Source organism: Polypterus senegalus, chromosome 4, assembly GCF_016835505.1.
Source record: "Polypterus senegalus isolate Bchr_013 chromosome 4, ASM1683550v1, whole genome shotgun sequence".
Classification (NCBI taxonomy): domain Eukaryota; kingdom Metazoa; phylum Chordata; class Cladistia; order Polypteriformes; family Polypteridae; genus Polypterus; species Polypterus senegalus.
In genome coordinates this window covers 60350494-60372645 of record NC_053157.1, presented here as the reverse complement: position 1 = coordinate 60372645, position 22152 = coordinate 60350494, and the positions used below count along the sequence as shown (strand labels likewise).

Below are 22152 nucleotides of genomic sequence, written 5' to 3'. Positions count from 1 at the left end.
TACAGGGTCACGGGGGTCTGCTGGAGCCAATCCAAGACAAAACAGGGTGCAAGGCAGGAAACAAACCCCAGGCAGGGTGCCAGCCCACCTCAGGGCACACACACACCAAGCTCAAACTAGGGACAATTTAGAATCGCCAATGTACCTAACCTGCATGTCTTTGGACTGTGGGAGGAAACTGGAGCGCCTGGAGGAAACCCACGCAGACACGGGGAAAACATGCAAACTCCATGCAGGGAGGTCCCGGGAAGCAAGCCCAGGTCTCCTTACTGCGAGGCAGCAGTGCTACCACTGTGCCACCCTCAATGATTAATTAATTATACTAATACCAACACATGGAATGTCAAAATTCAACTGAAAAATGTTCTTTAAATGTCAACAGATTTTAAAAAAAGCAAAGCCTACTTCTTGTATGTATAAGTCTACAGTATGATCTGTACGCAAAAAGTAAAAACATATCCTCATCAAAGCCTTGTAGCCCATAAGCACTGGACACAAGATGGAAACCAGTTGCAGAATGGGCCACCAGTCTAAGGCAAGACTAATGCAAAACAACAACTGCCACACTTACAAAGATTCTGTTTAGAATTAACCACTCACATGTCTCTTTGTAAAGGCAGAACAATAGAACAGACACAAAGAACTGACATGGAATTCCAGCCCCAGACCCTGGATCAATGAAGCAGCAGTGCCACAAAGTAATCACTTCCATAATTTCTACATACCCTGCAGGTAGCACACTCACACACTGCAAGTTACATATTAATATATATTCTTACTTTCCACATTTCAAAATGTAAACAAAAGTAGATGTACTACTTTAACAAAATAATGTTTTAAAAAAAGCACATCAACAATTGCACTCTCTAATAAGTTTTTATTTTAGTACATACTGATGGGAGCTTCAATTTTAGAATGTCACTGTACTAAGCTACAGTTACAGTTAGGTTGCACAGGGGTCTACAAGAAAAGTCAAACTATATTCCCCAGTCCAAAAGGCTACAGCAGGCTTGTCTGCAATGTTAATGTTGAAATTTTATTTTATTTACGAAGGTTATGCAAACCAAAAACAATTCACTTTAAGTCAAAGTTAGAGTACAGGGATGCAGTACATCTAGAGGCCACCACAAGGCACTGGGAACTAAGGACCCTGAGTCTTTACAGAAACTACTACTGTCCTCTGAATTAATTACAGGCGCTGCAGGGACTTGTTTAGAAGTAAATCTGTTATGACACTTAACCAGCTGCTTACTTACAGAGCTCTTTTGAACTTTGATCAGGGTGCAGATGCAAATGTTTCTTTGTGGGACACAGTGAGAAGAAAGGAGAGAGTCAAGAGGAAAAATGTGAAGGCAAGGCAAGTAATATTTAGAGTGCCTAACACCTATGAAGTATGCCTAGGAGATGTTTTTCTTGTATATTCTTTTGTATTAGCTCTGTTTTAGTTAGTTGTATTAGTATAAGCTCTGCATCTGTAAATAGTGATCTGGTAATATTTTATCTCAATACCCAGTGCAATCATTTGCTATCATTTACACTGCAGTATTTAATTCTTAGTTACAGGACGCCATTAACCTACAGCCATGGATATGGGCATAGAAACAAAGCCAAAAAAAAACATGCTATGGCAAATAAATAATAATAATATCGTTAAACATAACATGTATATGATGTGAGGGTAAGCAGCAGTTTCATAAGAAATATTATTTAGATTAAAATGCATTACTAGCAACAACACCTACACTTTCTTTAAAAAGTAATGATAATATTTAAGTGTTCTTCCAGACAGAAATCTACAAATTGCTAAATGCTGTATATTGGATACCTGACATTTATTAAAAATGAATTAAGTTGTCCATTTCTCTCTTGAGATTTGGTTTAGCTCCTCACAAACCGATCAAGGGCAAATGAACACAAAATATGCAGATTAATCTTGATAACTGCAGTCAACAATTTTGACTAGGACAGACAGCTTGCGTGTAAATAAATTATGTGTCAAATTAGGCTAACTGATCTGCAAACCAATTGCTAAGTCTTACACCAGCACAGTGAACATAAGTGAACTTAAATATACAACGTTGTAAGTGCAGATCTTACAAGTTATGAGAATGTCATCAAACCATACTTCCCTGATAACCTTAACACTAAATATAACTTTATCAAAGAATGTCACTTTTCTTTTGTAAAAATGTATTATAAAGCCATCATTAAATAAAACAAAACATACTGAATGGAAATATAAATAACTCCTAATTTATAGTATAGAGGTAAAAAACATACCAGTGGCTAAATTAAACGCCTGGAGACATATGAATTTTAGACACACTTAGTGCCCCTCAATGTCTTGAATAAAATAGATGGAGATCATTATACATTGTGAAGAAAAAAATAAAAGTAAACCAACTTCTCATATGCCTTAATTTGTGCTCCTCAGTATTGCCAAAAGCAAGTCGACAAGTGCCCAGTAGAGGCTGCTAAAGTTGCTGCAGTTCTGTTCTGTCTCATTAACGTTTAATGATGTTTTGAAAATCTGTTGTGTCTTTTAGAGGTTTAAATTATTAACAACCTAAAGCTGCACTGATTTAAAAAATTAATACCTCCAAAGGAAAAAAAAGAGATTGAGGGGTGTTTAATACAGTTTATGTGTTAAATTAACCAGAAAAAAATACTCTAAGGATACAATAGCCTTTTAAAATAAAAAAGTCCTAATCTATACCAGTTGAAAAAATATTATTTTCATCATAACATATTAATTTAATAATAAATATCCTAAATTCGAGTATATTTGTTATACTGGTGTTCAAATTCGAGTGCAACAGCAATTTGAAATTGAAAGGCAACAGAACCGTATTTTCTTCAGGTGATTCGGGCTTAATGTTGATATGCATGCACAATGTGATCACTCATTAAATTGCTGATAACAAAGTTTCTAAAGCCTTCTGTGTTCTCACTAGGAGGCCATTCATATGGGACTGATGAAGACAGATAACATTCATTCATTGTGCTGATAACAAACTGATTGGGTGTACTATGGTCACATAGCCTATATTGTTGTCCAAAGCAATTTTGTAAGAATTAAAAGAAACAGAATGATAAGAAATCTACACTCTACGCTCCACTGCAATTCACTGATATGCTATAAAATACCAAACTGTCTTTTATACTGCTGTATACCGGTCACATATAGTATTAAAGGGCTAATATTTTTAATCAATATATCACCCTTTACTGAATATAGTGCCTTTAAGAGGTTAACACAGCATCAATTTCTCAGTCAACCTGAGAATTACATCACTGTTTAAACAGTGTGAGTTTCTTTCACGGGGTTAAGCACATGAAAGCTGAAGGCAGAAATGAGCAGACACTGAGCCTACACTGAAATTTAAACCTGTGAACTTCTGATTGAGGTCCAGTTCCTTAACCTCTGGTCCGTGCCGCAACCATCTAGATTTTAATTCATCACTGTTTATCCCGGCATGATGGGTAGTGAGGGTTACTGCTTCAAGATATGTTAGCACATCATCAACGGCATGAGTGTTGTTATCTCCTGAGACAATGCTGAGATTGTGGGATGCAGTTATACAAGACAACTCCAATGCAAAGACCTGTGCAAAATGTTTTATAGATCACTCCCCGGTTTTAAATTCCACCTAAGGTGTCATCTTAAAGGATTGGAGTTGCTTGTTCTTCTTGATTTTGTCTGGATTTTATTTGTTGAGTGCATTTCCTTCTATCACTTTCAGGTCAATGATTAGTATTACACAAGTATGTGTATAGTACTAGGGTGTTGTACCGTGTTAGTCATTATGAATGCAGTGAGATGTCAAGCAAAATGACACCTTTTATTGGCTAACTTAAAATATTACAATATGCAAGCTTTCAAGGCAACTCAGGCCCCTTCATCAGGCAAGATGTAATCAAGTCTGTGTACATGTTATGCAGTGGTGCTGTTATATTCAATTCTGACTGCAGCCTTGCACCCAAAATTGGTTTGATAGCCTCCAGGTCCCACGATTCTTTAATGAATTAGATCAGTTGTCTCAAACTCCGGTCCTGGAGGGCTATAATGGCTGCAGGTTTTCATTCTAACTCCTTTCTTAATTAGTAACCTGTTTTTGCAGCAAATCAACTTCTTTTGAATTAATTTTAATTGACTTACTCTTGAAGACTCAGACCCCTCAATTGTTTCTTTTTCCGTAATCAGCAGTCAAACAATAATGAGATACAAAATGAGCCAAAACATGACGAGCAAGTGGTGTCCATCCCATAATATTTGAAAATAAAGGAAGATGAAGGTTTCAGGAATGCTGATCTGCTCACGTCCACAAAACATTTTAATAGTGCTCTTAGAAAAGAGAAAATCAATAATTTAGGAAATGTATGCCATTGCACAATGAGAGCAGCAACAAGCCACGGAATTAAAGAACGAATTTAATTAACAAGAATCAGCTCCTAATTAAGGAATTGGTTGGCGTGAAATTGGTTGAAATTTGCGGCCCTGACTTAGTTAGTCTTCTGTTGGTTCACTCACTTCACATTTCATTTCTGTTTGGGTGCCATTTAAGGAAAGAAGTGAAGCAATTCAGAGGAACAATGAAGAAATTCAGGGGAACAAATCTTTAAAAACAAGTCAATTAAAATGAAATGAAAAGGAATTAATTAGCAGCAAACACTGGTCACCAATTAAGAAAAGGGTTAGAATGAAAACCTGTAGCCACTGTGGCCCTCCAGGACCGGAGTTAGAGACCCCCAGATTAGATGTATTACAACAATTAATATAAGCATTTGTTTGTCAACTAAATTAATTCCTCAAAATCTCCTCTCTTAACTAGTGATCAGTGTGCTGTCATTTTCACTGGTATACTATTCAGCTTTTATAGCAAATATGGAAATCACTCAACTGAATAAGTTTAATTTATCTCATAGGTATACGTTCTTTTAAATGAAAATATTACTTATACAGTATATTTGACTTTCGGTTTTTGAGTAATGTGCAATCTAAGATTATTTTCAGAGTTGCAGGTTTTAAATTTGCCCTGCCAGATTGTCAGTGTGTGCCAGTACACCTTATGGTGGCCCTATTTAATACAGACTTGCACTCATTAAATCAAAGGGGATACAGGGTATTGCTGATTATGCTATCATCTCTTTGCACTAAGGATGTTATCGCCTACCCAAGCATTCCTGCATCCATTTGCTTTTTTCATCTTTCTCGGTCAGCACTATGACAATAGGATTTAAAATCCAGATACAAAAAACAAGAATTCAACTTTGCATGGTAAATGCAGCAAATCAGCCATCTATTTGAGCTGAGTATTGACATCACTGCTGTTTCCATTCAATAATAGTTTGACTCAGTATCTTTACATTGATAACTTTCATTAATTTCAGCAATATTCAGTAATGAAGTTAAGGTTATTTATAATTCATGAAAAATTACCAGCGTTCCATCGTGGCAGCAAGTACATCAATGATTATAAAAAAAGCAGGATGACATGGACCAGTTAAGCACATTTGATGTAATGCTCTACATTCAAGTGCAACAGCTGGGACATCAAATTGAAACCACATCTCTCATGAACAGTCAACAATACACAATGTGTGGAAGAGCAATGATGCCCAAGGTGCTTACTGTTTAAAGGGAAGCTGGCAAATTGAGAAGAATAACATACAGTAGATGTAACATAATCAGAATCACTATAATACTATGAATCAGCAATGCAATAACTAATTATTCTGCTAGTGCATCATGGCTCCAAAAATTACAGACAGTTTTGCTAATGGAGCAGATAAAAAACATAAAAGGGCAAAAATTAAGCCTTAATGGATGTGACATTTAATTCAGGTTGCAATGACTCTTATCTGTTTTCCTGCTGATTAATGAAAGACAGTGCCAGTCATTACCAGGCATGTGCCAATCAAAATATCTGATCTGGAATAGAAATTGGATCAAGTTAAGGGATGCAGCATAATAGTCAAAGAGCTCAAGGTGCAAATCGGAGCAAGCAAAAAATGAAAATACTGAATGCCCTGTTGAGCTTTCCCTTTTTTTAAGCAGGGTATGTGTTAGCCTGGTACTGTATTCCTCTCATCCTAAAAGAACATTTTCCATTAACTCTGTTGTCTTTGTCCACTGAATTTAGTAATCCAGTCAACATCCAGAGTGTACCAAAGTATTTTCTGGGATAGTCACATTGCTGAACTAAGACAGCAGGCTGTTTTAGGATGTGAGTATATATGTATATATTTCTGAGCAGTGTGTTTGTGGAGTTAAAGGAATTAAGGAATTTCATCAATACATGGCAAGTATTTAAAATGGCTACTTTCTGTAGTTGTATGTATGTGTATTGGTTTATATGTAATGTCTGTAAGCTTTTGTGCAGTGTACAGTATATCGGATGGCACCAGTGGTAGATAGAACAAAGATCACCTTATACGTTCTTCAAAAGCAGCAAATTTCTACTTCCAGTTCTGTTTACTTCTGCTTTGTGTTTGTGTGTATATTTTGTAAGTTGTGTGTATTTGGCATGGCACTGTCAACACTATATATAGTTTTATTTTATCTTTCTACCATTGTTATATGTGGACTGTTATAATGGATAGTTTTATTTGTCAGTATAATTTTGTCCCAGTGTAGTTTATGTTTGGCATTTTCTATTACTGTGTTGAGTGCCCAGGTAACAAGCCCTTATGTACCTCAAATGGGTTCTATATTGGCCAAAATATGGTTCCCTTATCAAATATGGTACCCAAGGATCACATGGGTTTACTGTTACTGATTACCTAGTACAGTGTGCTAGGGGAAAGTAAAGTTTAGGGGTCCCCCAAAGACTGGGTTAGGAACACCTAGTGTAGATAACATGCACCTAAGCCTGAAACAATCACTCAGAACAATCAAAGATTTATTAACTTACATTTACTTACTGGACTGATGGCTTTATGCAAGGTGACTTACAACATTTGAAATGCAATTGGTTACATTTCGTAAGTTTTCCAATTGGAAGAAAGACAGTTGAAGTGATTTGCTCATGGTCACACAGTATCAGCAGCAGGATTTGAACCTACACTAGTCCAAAGCCTTAAACACTATGAAACACACACTGCTACAACAGGAAGGCATCATTGAAAATTAAACGCAATATGAAACACAGGCAATAAAAAAGAACAAAAACAACAAAGTAAATAAAATTTGGGCAACAAAAACTTGGAAGAAAATATCCAAAAAATGATAAGTGAACACGATAAATGTGCAAACGCCACACTTATGGTGGAAAATGACTTGAGTGCTGCTTTACAGGAGAAAACATAAGAAAATGATAAAGGACTATTAACTGAGATTGGACTCTGAAGTGTAAGACAGTGGAAATTGCTGCTGTCTGCCAGCCCCAGAGTCCTTGATTCAGATCTTGTTCTTGACATTGTGGGCCTTGCATGTACAGGTTAGTTTGACCACTAACTTTAAACTGGGCAGTTATGAGTGTGCCCTATGATGCACTGGTACCTCACCCACAAGTTGTCCCTGTCTCATGTTTCACTGCTGAACCTGAACTTCTGAATCACTACTTTAATAATCACCAGCCATGCCAGCCAGAACTGGATTAAGAGATTTTGATCATGGAAGGATGGATGACTACATTATGATGAGTGCACATTTAGACTCCCCTTCCCTTATTTTAATTAGACATACAATCATTTTCCTTCCTACCTATCTTATGTCTTAAATAAATTACAATTTTCCATCCTAACATTTTTACACTCCTATTTTTCATCTGCTATGTCAATTCAGGATGTGGTTCGGGGAATCTTTGGCATGTACTACTGCAAGTCACCTACAATTTAATGCAGCACTTAAAATCAAAGAATGTTCTAATTCATTAGGGACATGATTAGATAAGACTAGAAGACTTTGATTCATCTAAAATAAAGGATAATTTATTCTGTTAAATTATATTTTTCCTTATTTAGGATGCTTGTTTCCTATATTCTCCATTATGAATTAAAAGCAACTCACAGCAACGTATGTAAGATGTGTTTTGTATTGACTAACTCAATTTTAATCCTAAAATATCCATTTCGAAACACAAAGATATTTGAGTAAGACATGCTTCCTGAATCTTTCTTTGTACCTACAATACATTTATATGATGATACAGTTATATTTTTCCAATCTCTGAAGATGACCAAATATTTCAATGTCATAAATAAGGTTGTGGTGAGGAAGACAATGAATCAAAGTGCAAGGTTTGTTCCAACGTTTTATTTTTTCAGATAACTTTAAATTCATCCATCCTTCCTTTTTAAATTTAGTTAATGCAATTGAGAGAAATATTGAGAGAATCAGTCCAACATGGATTTCTACAGTCCAGCACAGGAAGCAGAGGTTTATGGTGTGAGGAACTCTATCAAAATTGCCTGATGTTAACAGTGGTGTTCTATAGGGTTCTGTGCTATGGCCGCTGCTCTCTTTAGTATATTTAAATGATTTGGATAGGAATATAAGTAACAAGCTGGTTAAGTCTGCAGATGATATCAAGATAGGTGGATTGGCATATAATCTAGAATTTTTTGAATCATTACGGAGGGACTTGGACGGAAAAGACTTAGGCAGATTAGTGGCAGATAAAATTTAATGTTAGTAAATGTAAAGTATTACATGTAGGAGTACTGTGGACATAGCAGTGCTTGTAAAATTCCAGAGAAGAGCGACTAGGCTGATTCCAGGGCTACAGGGGATGAATTATTAAGAAAGATTAAAAGTGTTGAGTCTTTTCAGTTTAAGCTAAAGAAGATTAACAGCAGACATGATTGAAGTGATTAAAATTATGAAGGGAATTAGTACAGCGGAGTGACACTATTATTTTAAAATGAGTTCATCAAGAACACAGGGACACAGTTGGAAACTTGTTAAAGGTAAAGTTCACACAAACATTACGTTTTTCTTTACACAGAGAGCCATAGGTACATTGAAAAAGCTACAAAGCAGTGTGGAGACAGTAGAACTTTAGGGACTTTCAAAACTAGACGATATTATTTTAGAAGAATTAAGTTGATAGGACTGGTGAACTTTGTTGGGCTGATTGGTCTCTCGTGTAGATTGTTCTACTAAAAATATTACTGATCTTTACTTACATAGACTCTTATCTTCCAAAGTTTAAGGGCTTAGAAAGCAAATAAATGTCTGAAGATTGGATGATTGATGAATGGATGAATGAATGGACTTATTATTGCAACCCTTTAGCCATCAGACAGTCATTCCTTCTTATGTGATTGCTTTGCTAATTTATTTGAGAAATAACAGACTGAGAAAATTCAGAAAATCAAAAATTATAATACATTTTAACAATATCTAGTCTTAAGACACTTTGGTGGTCATTTTCAAATAATGGGCATCTCTCAGTCATAGTGCGTATACTGTAGTCTCTGCTCACACTTATTCTTGAGTCATTTATATTTTTCACTCTGCTTGCTTCTAGGAACCTCAGCCTGTTTATCAGATCAAAAGTCAATTACTCTTTAGTCTATTAGTGTTGATGTCTGGTGTGGCACATAAGCATGTCCAATTAGTGTTTGTAAAGTAATTGTAAGTCTAGATTGTTATTGGAAAAAGTGTAATAAGTCGGTTTTGACACTTGAAGTTGTTGTGTTCTTAAATAAAAGACAGGTTTTGGAATCAAGCCTCATTATATTACCTTCTCAAGATGAGATCTTTGGCTGATGTAAATGATTAACAACCAGTAGGAAACTTCTTTTCACTGCTAATTGTGATATGTTTTTGTAGGAAATAGCAAAAATTTCTTGTACTGTTCACAACATTGTCGATCTGTTGAGTTGATACAGTATCATGACTTTTCTATAATGCACTCTTAAACAGGGTGCATACTGTTGTAAACTACAGTATTGTATTTGTATCTTGTGTACTAAGCATTGTATATACCGTGTCATTAAAAATCCTATTGTTATGTGTTTGCACTTTCATTTATAATAATCCCATTTTAATTTGTTGAAAAAGTAAAGAAAAACAAGAATTCATATTATGTGGCTCAGTGGTGCAGCTCCTATCACATCTGTCTCAGAGCTCTAGAGACTTGAGTTTGATTACTGGCCAGGTCATCATCCTTCTACAGTCAGCACACTCTATCTATCTATGTCCTCTTCTTATACATTCTGTTGTTTCCATCTAATGCAAAATAGTTTAACTACCCGAAGCTAGTCCAAGTGAATAAATGTAATGAACTTATTTTAAGAAAGAGTCTGGAATTCCTGTAATGTCCTTACTGATTCTTCCCCAATCTTCATATAGTGGAGCTTCTGATTTCACTATTACCATAATGAGTGTATTTATTATAAGATAGAAGCAGTATTTTTTCACCTATTGACCCTCTTGTTTAATTTCTTAATATGCCAAACAGATGATGTTTCACTGCATAGCAGGATAAACAAAATGTGTGGTGTAATGATTCTAAAACAGCGGGGTAGTGTATTTTTTTAATTTTCTTTTAATTTCTTCAGTTATGTCATTCATCTGGTCTTCAGTCTAGCAATTAAGCAATCTAGTACAGAGGAATAATTATAACATGTATTATTATTATTAACATAATTATTATTATTAGTTGTATTAGTTGTAGTAGTAATAATACTAGTATTAATGGTACTCATAATAAGATAAAGATTAAAAAAGAACAAGGAATTCACCCACCCATTCATTTTATGAACCCATTTCCACCATTCCAAAGTCTCTCCTAACATGAAGAAATAACCCTGGATATCTCACATACATCTACACTATATTCTCTTATACTAGGACAATTTAGAGTTGCTGATCAATCATCAAGCCTCTTGAACCAAAATCATCAATAATCATAACCGAGATGAGCCGGGCAAATGAGGACACACTCTTAATGCAAGGGGTAGGTGTAAAAAGTGATTAGTGCTTTTATTAAAAATAATTTCAAAGCAATGTGTTCAAATGGGGAAGTGCAATCTTCCAATTCTTCAATAAATAAATAATCCACAAAAACAGTAAAAGTAAAAATTAAAAAGAGTCCCAAAAATAATCCAATAAAAACAATGAGGTTAAAAGCCAGAGACAGTCTATAAAAGTATGAGCCTCAATGCTTCCCTATAAACCTGTCATCCCCTCCCCTTATCCTGTCCGGACCTTGCAAAAGGAGGAGATGCCTGCTGACAGGTGCAGTCAACCTTAAAATCCTGTCTTGGGTCCCCATTGCCAGGTCCTACATCTCCTGTTGCCAGTCCCCCTGCATCTGCGGGAACACTGCATATCAGGCTGCTTCTGCTCCTGGGAAAATGTTTAGTAGGAGTGCCCCTTCCACAGCCTCCAACATCTACAGCACCGAGGCTTACACCCAACCACCTGCCCCTCACTCCATTCAGCATGGGCCCTCTTTCTCCATTTCTGTCTCTTGTTTTTCCTTCTCTCCTTTTAACCACCTTCTCTCCTTATCCATCCTTCTGTTCTTCAACCTTCTGTTTTCTCTTTCTGGCCAGTCTATTTTCTCTCTCCCCCACAGGCTTCTTTTAAACTCTCCTATGCAATTGGGTGCAGGTGCAACAAGGCACTCTTTCTGAGGCTCAACTGAGGGTCTGACCGATTCTCCTGCTTCCACAGCTGCATGCAGTGCGATTGGCGTAGTACCCCAAAAATCACGAAGCAAAGCGTGCCTGCACACATAAACACCCGATCTAACGTTTTCCCAATGCCACTGACCACTCTTCATAAAGCCAAACTGAACAATCAATTTTCTGAGAGGGACTGGACACACAGACAATAGTGTTTTATTATATAGTAGATAGGGTCATTATTGCCATATGTGCAGAAAGCAGTGAAATTCTATCTTGCATGTGCTAACCAAAGTGCAATACATCCCCATCCTCTAATAATAATAATAATAATACATTTTATTTATATAACGCCTTTCGAATGCTCTGGCAATATGATTAGTAAGTACTGTATAACAATCTTGAAATGTACAAATGAGGAAAATTCAAGAATTTCTAGTTTGTAATAAAAACTATTATGTACCTGCTTATTACAATACATGGTCACAAGAGGCTATGATGTTATTCCATTGCTGGACACACTCACTCACAGAGAGAATCCCCCGTACATCAAAACATACACGTCTTTTGGAAGTGTGAGAAATTTACATAGAGCAATTGCGTGGTTGTTCAGACTGTTTATAGACAACCACCAATGTGGTTAAAGCTGATACCAGTTCTTATTTACTTATAAATAACATGAAATACCCCATATACTTGAAAAATTGGATGCCATTACTATATTCTACTTGTTTTATGTAGAAGTCTGCATAACTATTTCACATTTCAATGTTACAACTTGTCAGGAAGTAGTTTTTTCAGAAATTGACTCAAACACAATGAGGAAAATTAAAATATTCATAGATGGTTTAAAAAACTGCTACTGTATGCATTAACAAAGGGAAAGTGTTTATATGTATTTTAATCCATCGGGTTTGACATATGTATTAGTGTTAAACAGTGTACCATATGTATACTTCCAACAGTTATCTTTTTAGCTTTGGACACTTGATTTAGCAAAATTTAAACTAGTGGAAACACGGTACTCCTCAAAGGCAGTGGTGGGATTTTTAGAGTCAACAGTGCAGGGATTCCAATGGTGTTTAATGTGAAAGCATTCACCTCTTGGAAATGAAAAGCAGATTGATCTTCTCTAGTTTCATGTGGGTCAGTAGGGCCCGTGTTTACACCTGTCACCCTCAAAGCTCCATTACCTTTGCCTGCTGTTTTAGATTAACACATAAAGTTTCATTTTTGATAGGTGAGATGCAGTCTCAGCTGGCTGCAACACTTGGATTACCAGAAAATATATTCTTTATTAAGCCTACTTGACTGTATCTTATAAATTCTGAATTCAAAATTGATAAACGTCTTAGTATCCAACGTTTTTATTATTATATGTACTCTAGGCGTGAATGTAGCTAGACACCACATTGCTTACATTTTCACTCAACATTTTGAGAGATGATAGAATATTATTTCTGAAGATGACTGACTATGAAATGCCTGTACTGCATAAGCTGTCCTAAGTATGGTTATCTACAACACATTACTGTCATAAAGCAGTTTTACAATGTATTGTTTCATAAGTTGGTGGAAAATAATGATTTGAATTTGCAAAATGGGGCCAGCACTCATAAAATATTTCATTTCCACAATGGACTGGAGACACCAAAAGAGCACAGCAGTGCTTTGATACAATTTTCTGAAGTGCTTATTGTTCCTTAAAGGTCATGGGGAAATATGGTGTGATGTGTTTCAGACATAATGATTGTTTATATAGTTGCATTTTGTTAAATTAATGATCTCTGCAAAATAGAATGTGCCAAATGTAAAGTATTTAATATTATATGTGGGTAATGTATATGTTTATCAGAATTTAGAGGAAGCTTATCAACATTTTAGGGATTCTGAATATGGAGATTCAGAATTTTTCAGGAAAAAAGAATACAAAACACAGTACTTTGAAAAGGTAATCAAGCCAGCTTTTTAATTTAACAGAGAATACTGTGTATGATTTTAGTATTCAAAATTGTGTCAAGTCAGATCATTATTAGTCTCGGTGTCTAGGGCTGACATGATGCAAATGTAGAAGGGATCTAATTGTTCTTAGGGTCAGGCCTAAAAGGGGACCGTATAGAGTAATCAGGAACAGAAAAAGAAGCAAATGGTCAAAAGTTATTCCTTCATATAAAATATGGGGTAACTGCAGTGAAGAATAGGTAATTAAACATAGCTAATGTACTGTATAGTTTGTGAGACATATTGCTTTATAAATATTTTCAACTTACAAATATGTATGAATATACATATAAATACAGTTGATTGGGATTAAGCATGCAGAACCACTGCAAATTTGAAAATCCGCAATACAAATTGTGCCCTGTTTTGAGGAAAGATGTGGTGGGGGTTTGAATTAGTTTTAATTACTTAATCCTTTTTACTAGCATGTTTCGGCTTGGGTTGGTATGGGATGGGCGCTTGCCAGCAGGAGGGATGTTCAGCAATTCACAATCTGAGCTTGATGCAGAGCATACTAGGGTTCAGGATCAATGCAGGATAGAGACACAGGGAACAGAATAAAAACATAACACAAAAATTAAACAAAATGAAACTGAGAGAAGGCGATCACCAAATCAGGGGCAATGTACTGTAGGCGGTTGTGAAGGAGTAGGGCAGCACTGGACTGCTGAGCAGTTTGAAGAGAGCAGGACAGAGGGCTGGAAAAGGTCTGTGAGGTGACTACACTCTCATCGGCTGAGGGGATGAAAAAGCAGAGCTGGTAAGACAGAGAGAGAGAGAGAGCATCTAATTTTCGCATTTCTTTAAAGGGCTAACTATTCAAAAATTTTACTTAGAATACTTTTTTTTGTAGATTTGTGGTAGTAAATGATAAAAATAATGATTATTACATCTATTTTATGCATTTATGACTTACTAGACCTTTTCAGTTTTCTGTACATTTTCTAGCCTACACAGTTCATTTGCAGTTTTCTGCAGTAGGTCTCAAATTTCTTTTTAGTTAAACCCGTAAATAGGCAGATCTGCCAAATGTACGAAAACAACATAGTCAGGACAAACAAACAAGCACTGAACAAAAACCATTCCACATGATGAGTTAAAAACTCTTTTTTCTGAACCTCCTTTCCAAAGTCCCTACTCCCCAGCACCCCAGAGGCTTCTTATTAAGAGTGGCAGTCGTGTCTCCTCTGCCCGCTCCTCTCCACAGCACCCCGGGTAGCCACCTTTTTTTTTTACATTTTTTAGAACACACTGCCTCAGTGGCAATTTCTTTCCCAGATTATTACAATAATAACCCAAACACATCCTTCTGTTTGGGCCATATATATTTTATTCTTAATCTCCACTGGCTGCACTAAGGCAGCATTTGGTAAAGAACACATTCCCAGAGAGCGACACTGTCATGGCAAGGAGAGTAATGGGTGGTTTAAAATGCATTCTTGCTCCTATGTCTAAGACGTTAGCTTCTACTCAGACTGCGATGACACATGGTTGTATACAAACAGTACATTACTGTTATTTCCTACATATATTTAAAATATCTGTGAACTTACCCAACTTATGAATTTTAAAGTTCAAATCTACCTTTCCAAAAGGGAATAATGAACATGTAGAAATAATATTCAATGTACTAGGCACAAGGCAGTCACCAACCCAGGCTGCAGCTCTAGTTCAGCATAGTCATCCCCACACACTTATACTGGGTCAATATGTAGTCCCCAAAATACCTAAAAGCTTGTCTTTTATATGGACACTGGAGGTAAAATTCATTAATGCTACTTTAGTAGATTTCAGGAGTGGGTGAACAACCCTGCAGTATGTCTCTAGATTTAGAATAAAATTCTCTTAGCTTAACAGACTAATGCATACACATAATGTATGTCAGAAGAACAGGGTACAATTTAAGAATACTGAATTTAGGGAGCCACATTTAAACTGAAACAAACTAATACCTACCAAGACCCAAAGCAACAATGTGACACATTAGGTAGATATACGTACTGTAGTGTTTTTAGCACCTTTATGGTCAAGTCCACTAGAAGGAGGGAATGAGGATGGATGTACTGGCAATGACCATATACTCAGCCGAGCTGTAAAGAGACTCGACCAACTACCCTAAGAAAGCAGAATGTTCTTTAACCCCAGCAGACATACGAAGCAGGATACAGTGCAAAAATTTGTATTTGGCTTCGGCCTGGCCTAAATGCTATGATAAAAGGACAAAAAGAGTAAGAAAAAATGCAGACATATTTTAAAGTCAGTGAAGGTGTTTATGGTTCTTTTGAAATGGCATAGTCTTTAAACCTATTGAGGCATATTCATTTGAGACATATATTAATGCATTGTCAAATCTGTTTAAGCCAGTTCAGGTTTGAAATTAGGTATATGTAACATAAAATACCATTCTCAGACTTGCTTCGTCTAATTCAGAATCATGGGCGATTGAAGCCTATTCTAGCAGCACTGCATGCAAGGTAGTTAGCAGCCCTGGACTAGGATAGTTTGTGTTTTCCCTTATGTGTTTTATTGTTAAACTTAGCACTTTTTTTTGAACATTTGTGACTGTATATAGAAAGATGTTAGAATGACCCTCTCTTCTATGACAATATTTATACATCCTTTTATGTAATATTAAAAACTAAATGTATAGCATTACTTCAATATATTTCTTTTTACAACAGTAATCTTTTTCATTTTGGGAGCCATTCTTGAGTAAATGTAATAAAACCAGACATTATAACAAAACAAAGAAACTCTAATCCTTGGTCAAGGGGATCAGAGTAAGTGTATCGACAATTGAAATTAAACATTGATTGTTGAAAGGAAGCACAATTAAATGTGGCTTAAGATGAAACTTTTATACCCTTGAGGAGGATTGTGTTTTCAATTGAGCATAAGTTCGGTGGCATGAAGCAGATTAAGAGAAACAATAAGTGGATGGGTTTTTGTTAGCGAGTCAAAGACATGCAAAGAATTTAAGAAGAGTTGGAACTTTTTTTAGGGATGCAGTTCAGTGGGAAGAAGCTTGATTTGTGCAATACCCTCCCTAAAAAAAGATGAGGCATATAGTAAATAAACCAAAACTGAGCTGATACAAAGGGTGCAAGGTAAAAAAAAAAACATTAACTCTAAACAGTTAGATTACTATGGAAATTATAAAAATTTAGATAATAAAGTCTACAATACCAATTCAAAATTAAAATATTGGGCTACATACACTAAATTTACTCCATACGAGTGAATTCAGTAGTAGAAACATTGTGGAATTCTTACTTTTATGTCCAACCAATATATAACACATCACCACTCTTTGGCACCTTCATAGACATATTACAGGCCATGATGAATTTTAACTTGAGCATGCCTTGAGATGGACTGGCATCCAGCTCCATAAGCTGTATGGAAACAGTGGTAAGGAGTACATTAAGTAAATTGATTTATATTTCGTATTAAAAATTTTTGTTTAACATAGTGCTGAAAAGTGGCATTGTATTGCAAGTTGGCTAGGCAGGCAAGTAATGGTACTCTACAAGCTTAATCTAAACTGAAAAAAATGTATGTTTTGGCATATTATACATTGGTATAGTATTTTCCAATTAAAACTGAACCCACTTATTAGCCAATGCAAGTAATGCATACACTGTTGAATGTACTGGCAGGAAGTATATAGCTGTGGACTTCTAACCCTGAGGTTGTGGGTTCAAATCGCACTGCTGACACAATACGACCATGAGCAAATGGGCAAGTCACTTCACCTATCTGTGCTCCATTTGAAAAAACAAAGAAATGCAACCAATTGTATCTCAAATATTGTCACTTTGGCCAGCGAAATAAATAAAAAAAAAAAAGAATAAATACATACTGGTATGAAAGCAGAACTAAAGACAGCAGTTCAGCTGTGTCACAGCATTAGGAAAGCTCACCTGCTTTTGTAAGCCCAAACTTCTCTGCTACAAAAAGAAGCTGACTAAAAAGGAATAAGGATATGAATTGTAACCCTTGAAAATAGCAAGAGTCAAAACCAAAAGAACAAGTGAAACAGGCACAAATAGGGAATCCATTCCCAGGAATTTGGGAATCCCGTATGTCATTCCTGGGAATCTCGGGTGCCCGGGGATGACACAGTGCATGGGCATCTCACATGTGAACGGTTTTAGAACAACCAACGCTTATTTTTAATAAAACTACTGCAATATGTTGACACCAATAAAAGCCTAATCTTACCTACAAGCAGTTCATGCTGTCATATAAGTACATGTATCTAGTTAGTTGCAGTAAAAAGAGTGTAGAAAGTACAACGTGTCCAGCATGCGGGCATCCAGGCGAGAGCGCACAATCGTGCAGAGTACGCCAGACGCTGGGAAAGCATGCTCTGCCTCCACTGAAGTAGGCAGCACAGTCATCAGATACTGATACACTTGTTCTAAACAATGCCAGCGTTTGCCGTTGCTCTGAAACACTGCCATTTCAGCTTTAACTGATGCCTCCAGTTTCCTGTTATCATTCTGTGATAGCAAGTTTCTTGGCACAGATATTGCAGATGCAACAGACTGACGCATTGCAATTTCAAGTTGCTGTTCAAAGCTGTTGTCTGACAGACGTCAATGAAGTCTGCCCCGTCCCGGCATTCATAAGCTGCAGAGTGCAGACTCCTCCTAGTCCACTGTGCTCAGTCTTAGTGGGAGCCGGGAGACTGACTGCTGCTGGTCTGTTGTTGACTGAATTAAACGGCAACCCACTACACTGTGGGCCAAAAAACCGTGCCACTTAATTATTTTCAACTATAACTCTGTTATTTCTTGATTGATTTTTACACATTTACACACTATATATGCGAACTTGGCCGTTCCCGGTTTCCTTGGAATTTCAGCAATTTCATTCCTGGGAATGCGAGAATGAAGTGTCCGGGAGCCCAGGAATGGATTCCCTAGGCAGAAAAGCCAAAAATGCTAGACGAAGCTTGTAGTGAAGAAACGCTTACTAAAACTATTAAAATGAAAATCACTAGGAGAGGCTAACACATTGCAAAAACTAACAACAATCTCAGGTGTCCCTGGGCATGCACAGATGACTTTTAAATTGTTGCACTTAAGTGATAAATGGTTTTGCAGTAAATTTGCTGGGTTTGCTAGTGACCTTGTTCACTGAATTTGTCCCTTAAAATTCTCCCTGCAGCCAGCTTAGGCATATTTTTTCTCTCAAGCAACCTGTGATGCTTTCTTTGCAAGACCAGAGTACCATCACACAGCTGTTAGATGGGACAGCTATATATATAATGCTGACCCCTTGTTTATCTATCTATCTATCTATTGCTATGTCTGTCCTTATTTACAATGCATGATGCAGGTCTGCAGAAAGTGTGCCAAGTGTCTGATATAGATATAAAGCTGTCAGTATATGAATTGCTGAGACAGTTTTATGTGGGGAGATGGCACATTGTGAAAGGAGTGATTTGTGAGTGAATGCAGCTTACTTGCAGTGTTTTCACAGACACGGGAGATGTGACAATGTATGCAAAAGCAATAATAGTCATTTTATTGTGTGTGTTTATCCTTCTGCCATTAAATCATGTATGTGATTTAATATATGAGATTGTGTGTTTATGTAATTCAGTTTTTGCACCATCATTTTATTATAGTTGTACTCAAATCATTGTTTTTTTTTCCTAAAATGTGGCTCAGTTACAGTCAAGTACCACGCTGCAACGGTAGTGAACCATTTACTCAACTATCGTATTTTTATGTTAATTGTTGGGTCTTCTGTGTCTGTGAAAACATTGTGAGTTAGCATTCGTCCATCACGTGCGACTCGCTCACTCTGCTCATTATTTGCCACTTCACATTTTCTCCTTTCCCCATATTAAATTCATGGTGGCTGTATACATGGTGTGAGAAAAACATTATGGAGTTTATAATTCTCACAGTGGATCCTAACTGAAATAACTGGAGTGCTAATAGTTTTCAGATTTGTTTTTCAGAGCAACCCTATCTGGGAAACAATGTTTAGTAATGTCAATAACAGCGGTAAAAAGGATATGCAGACAGTGATTCACAACTGTGCACCAACATTCAGTGTTGTTGCTTGTGCTGGTAAAAGGGGGTCTATAGCATAAAAAAAACTAAGAAAAATATATTTAATCACATACTATGAATAGAATTTCAAAGCTGCAACAACATGGGCATTATAAGTGGAGCAATTTAGGAAAAGTCAAAGAAGGACAGGAACGTAAACTGTACATTAATAAAGATTTTCAAACAGATTTTTCTCCCTGTGGAATGGCAGCTCTGCAGCTTAACAACCAGGTGCCCATTTTTAAATAAATAAATAGTTAAATGGCCAGCTTGATCTCCATGGATGTGTGTTCTTGTACAGCTGGAGGTTGGTGAGGTAATTCGGGCAAGATGCACCTGCACATGAGGGTGTGGTCTGTCTCAATAGCTTCATCTGCAATCTGCAGTGTGCAATTGAGGCATTGCGACCATGGTGGTATATAAGAGGGAGCTGGCATGAGAAAAAGGGGGGAAAAGAATGAGACAGAGAGAAACAGACCATTAAGAGCCATGAGAACAGCAACGTGGAGGGAGGCAGGACGAACCAGGCAGTGTGGATGCGAGGCAGCACAGTCGTACACCCACAAGGGAGCAAAGGATCGGTGCCCTTGGGTCAGATCATCCCCACTGATTAATTTTTGAGGAGTGGAAACGATCATTGTAGCGTTCTACCCCAGCGATCTGACGAACACATGGCAGGCGAGAAGGAAGACTGGAGGACAACTGACCCTGAGCGGTCTGACTGGTTCCATTTGGAGGCAGCTAAGATGGGGGTCGGGTGCCGAGGACTGAGGCTACTTGTGTCTCTGCAGACTAAGCAAGCAATGGGTGAGCCAGGGAGACAGAATTGAAGAGGTGCTGGGCTTGTCCAACAGAATATGAAGGACCCGATGCCTGTTGGTTTTAATCTCATTTGAATCTGGAATTTTAAAGCAGGGACAATCACCGTTTCATAGGATTATTTGTTGAAGTTAATGGCTCATCCCTTGGATATGTTATCGGCAGTAGCAGGTTCAAGAGGTTCCCTAGAGCAACTGAGAGGGTGGACCCAACCCACACTGTCACACTGTCCTACTTCACAGTTTGAAAACCACCACTGTTTAGCAGTGTCCCACTGCAGAGGAATGGGGTGCATGAGGCAAGAATCTCAGATGGGTTAAGGCATTTGCATCCTGCAATCAATTAATTAAGGTTTTTAATGTGAAACTGTGAGTTGCGAGACTTGTGCATTATCATAGTTCATCCAGCATTTCTCTGACTTCTGGCTGTGTGAAAATGTGTTTGCTATGTAAAAAAAAAAACTCAATATGTGACATAAAGTTATCTCAGGGAGACACAGTGAAGTAGTGGATAGCACTGCTGCCTCACAGCTTACGGTTCAATTTTTGGCCACAATTATTGGTACAGCATAGTTGGTAGAAGTTTTCCTAGCTTAACATTTAAAAGATTATTAAATCATAATAATTCACTCAAAACTAGTTCAATTTTTTTCTTCCCTTTTGACTTAAGTGTATTTCACTTTGCTCGCCAAAATTCCCAAATATCGCAGTGTTTTTGCCAATCTCAAGGCCAAGCAAATTCAGCAGAGTTCACTCATCACTAATTACAAACATTAGGTGAAACTCAGCACTCAATGTAAACATAACAATATATTTTGTGATGCAGTTTTGAGCTCCATTAATATTTAAGAATGACGACAAATAATGTTTGAAATTGTAAGCTTGGAGGTATGGTTTTGGCACTTACCCTCTGATCTCCACCTCCAACATTAAATTGTGAAGGGCTGGGGGAAAAGACTATTTAAATTATGTGAGAATTGTTAAAAAATTATTTCCTGCTAGGAAAATATAATATAATGAGAACTGATAGTTGATAATGAGCATTATTGAGAGTCTGTTCTGTCTTTGTTTCTCCCTTGTTAAAAGATATTTCAAAGGGATTTATGAGCTGCAAAAGAGTAGTGTAATCCTTCTGTCCCAAATGTCAACTTCCTGTATTACTGAGTCACTAACAACTTCTTTACTAAGTAATTATGCAATAAATATTCCCACACCTCACAGACACCCTTCTCAAACCCAACGTCTTCTTTAGCCTTTCCCCTACTAATCTCCTTAGTCTAATCCTTGGGATTAATAAAGTATCTATCTATCTATCTATCTATCTATCTAATCTAAATGGTGCTCTGCCAGAGAATGGCTTTCAAACTCAACTACAAAATCCATTACTGTCACTTCACTTCAGTGCCTCCCCGGAGACCTCTGGAATCCTAGCATGCCTGAGCATCCTTTTCTTTTCAACAGGGCAGATAACCTGGGTAGCTTCCAAGATGTCATGCTCTTCATAATTTGCAGATTTCTTTTAAAATTCCCTTGGGTACATTTTGCTACAAATTACAAACTTAGTGAAATCCTGCGGGCATCTAGGAAGAGTATTCTAGCCTTTCTCAATCCTGGTTGAGCTCAGAACATCTGCTTCCAGAGCACTCATTTTGTAGACAGGCTGTTCTGTATGCAACTGCATG

The 22152-nt window shown here is 37.0% G+C and overlaps 1 protein-coding gene across 1 annotated transcript in view; it reads right to left on the bottom strand.

Annotated features, from left to right (window-relative positions):
* The window catches only part of LOC120527383 (transient receptor potential cation channel subfamily M member 3-like), an 881963-nt gene that overhangs the window by 646197 nt on the left and 213614 nt on the right, over positions 1-22152 (bottom strand). The gene's annotated exons all lie outside the window — the stretch shown is intronic.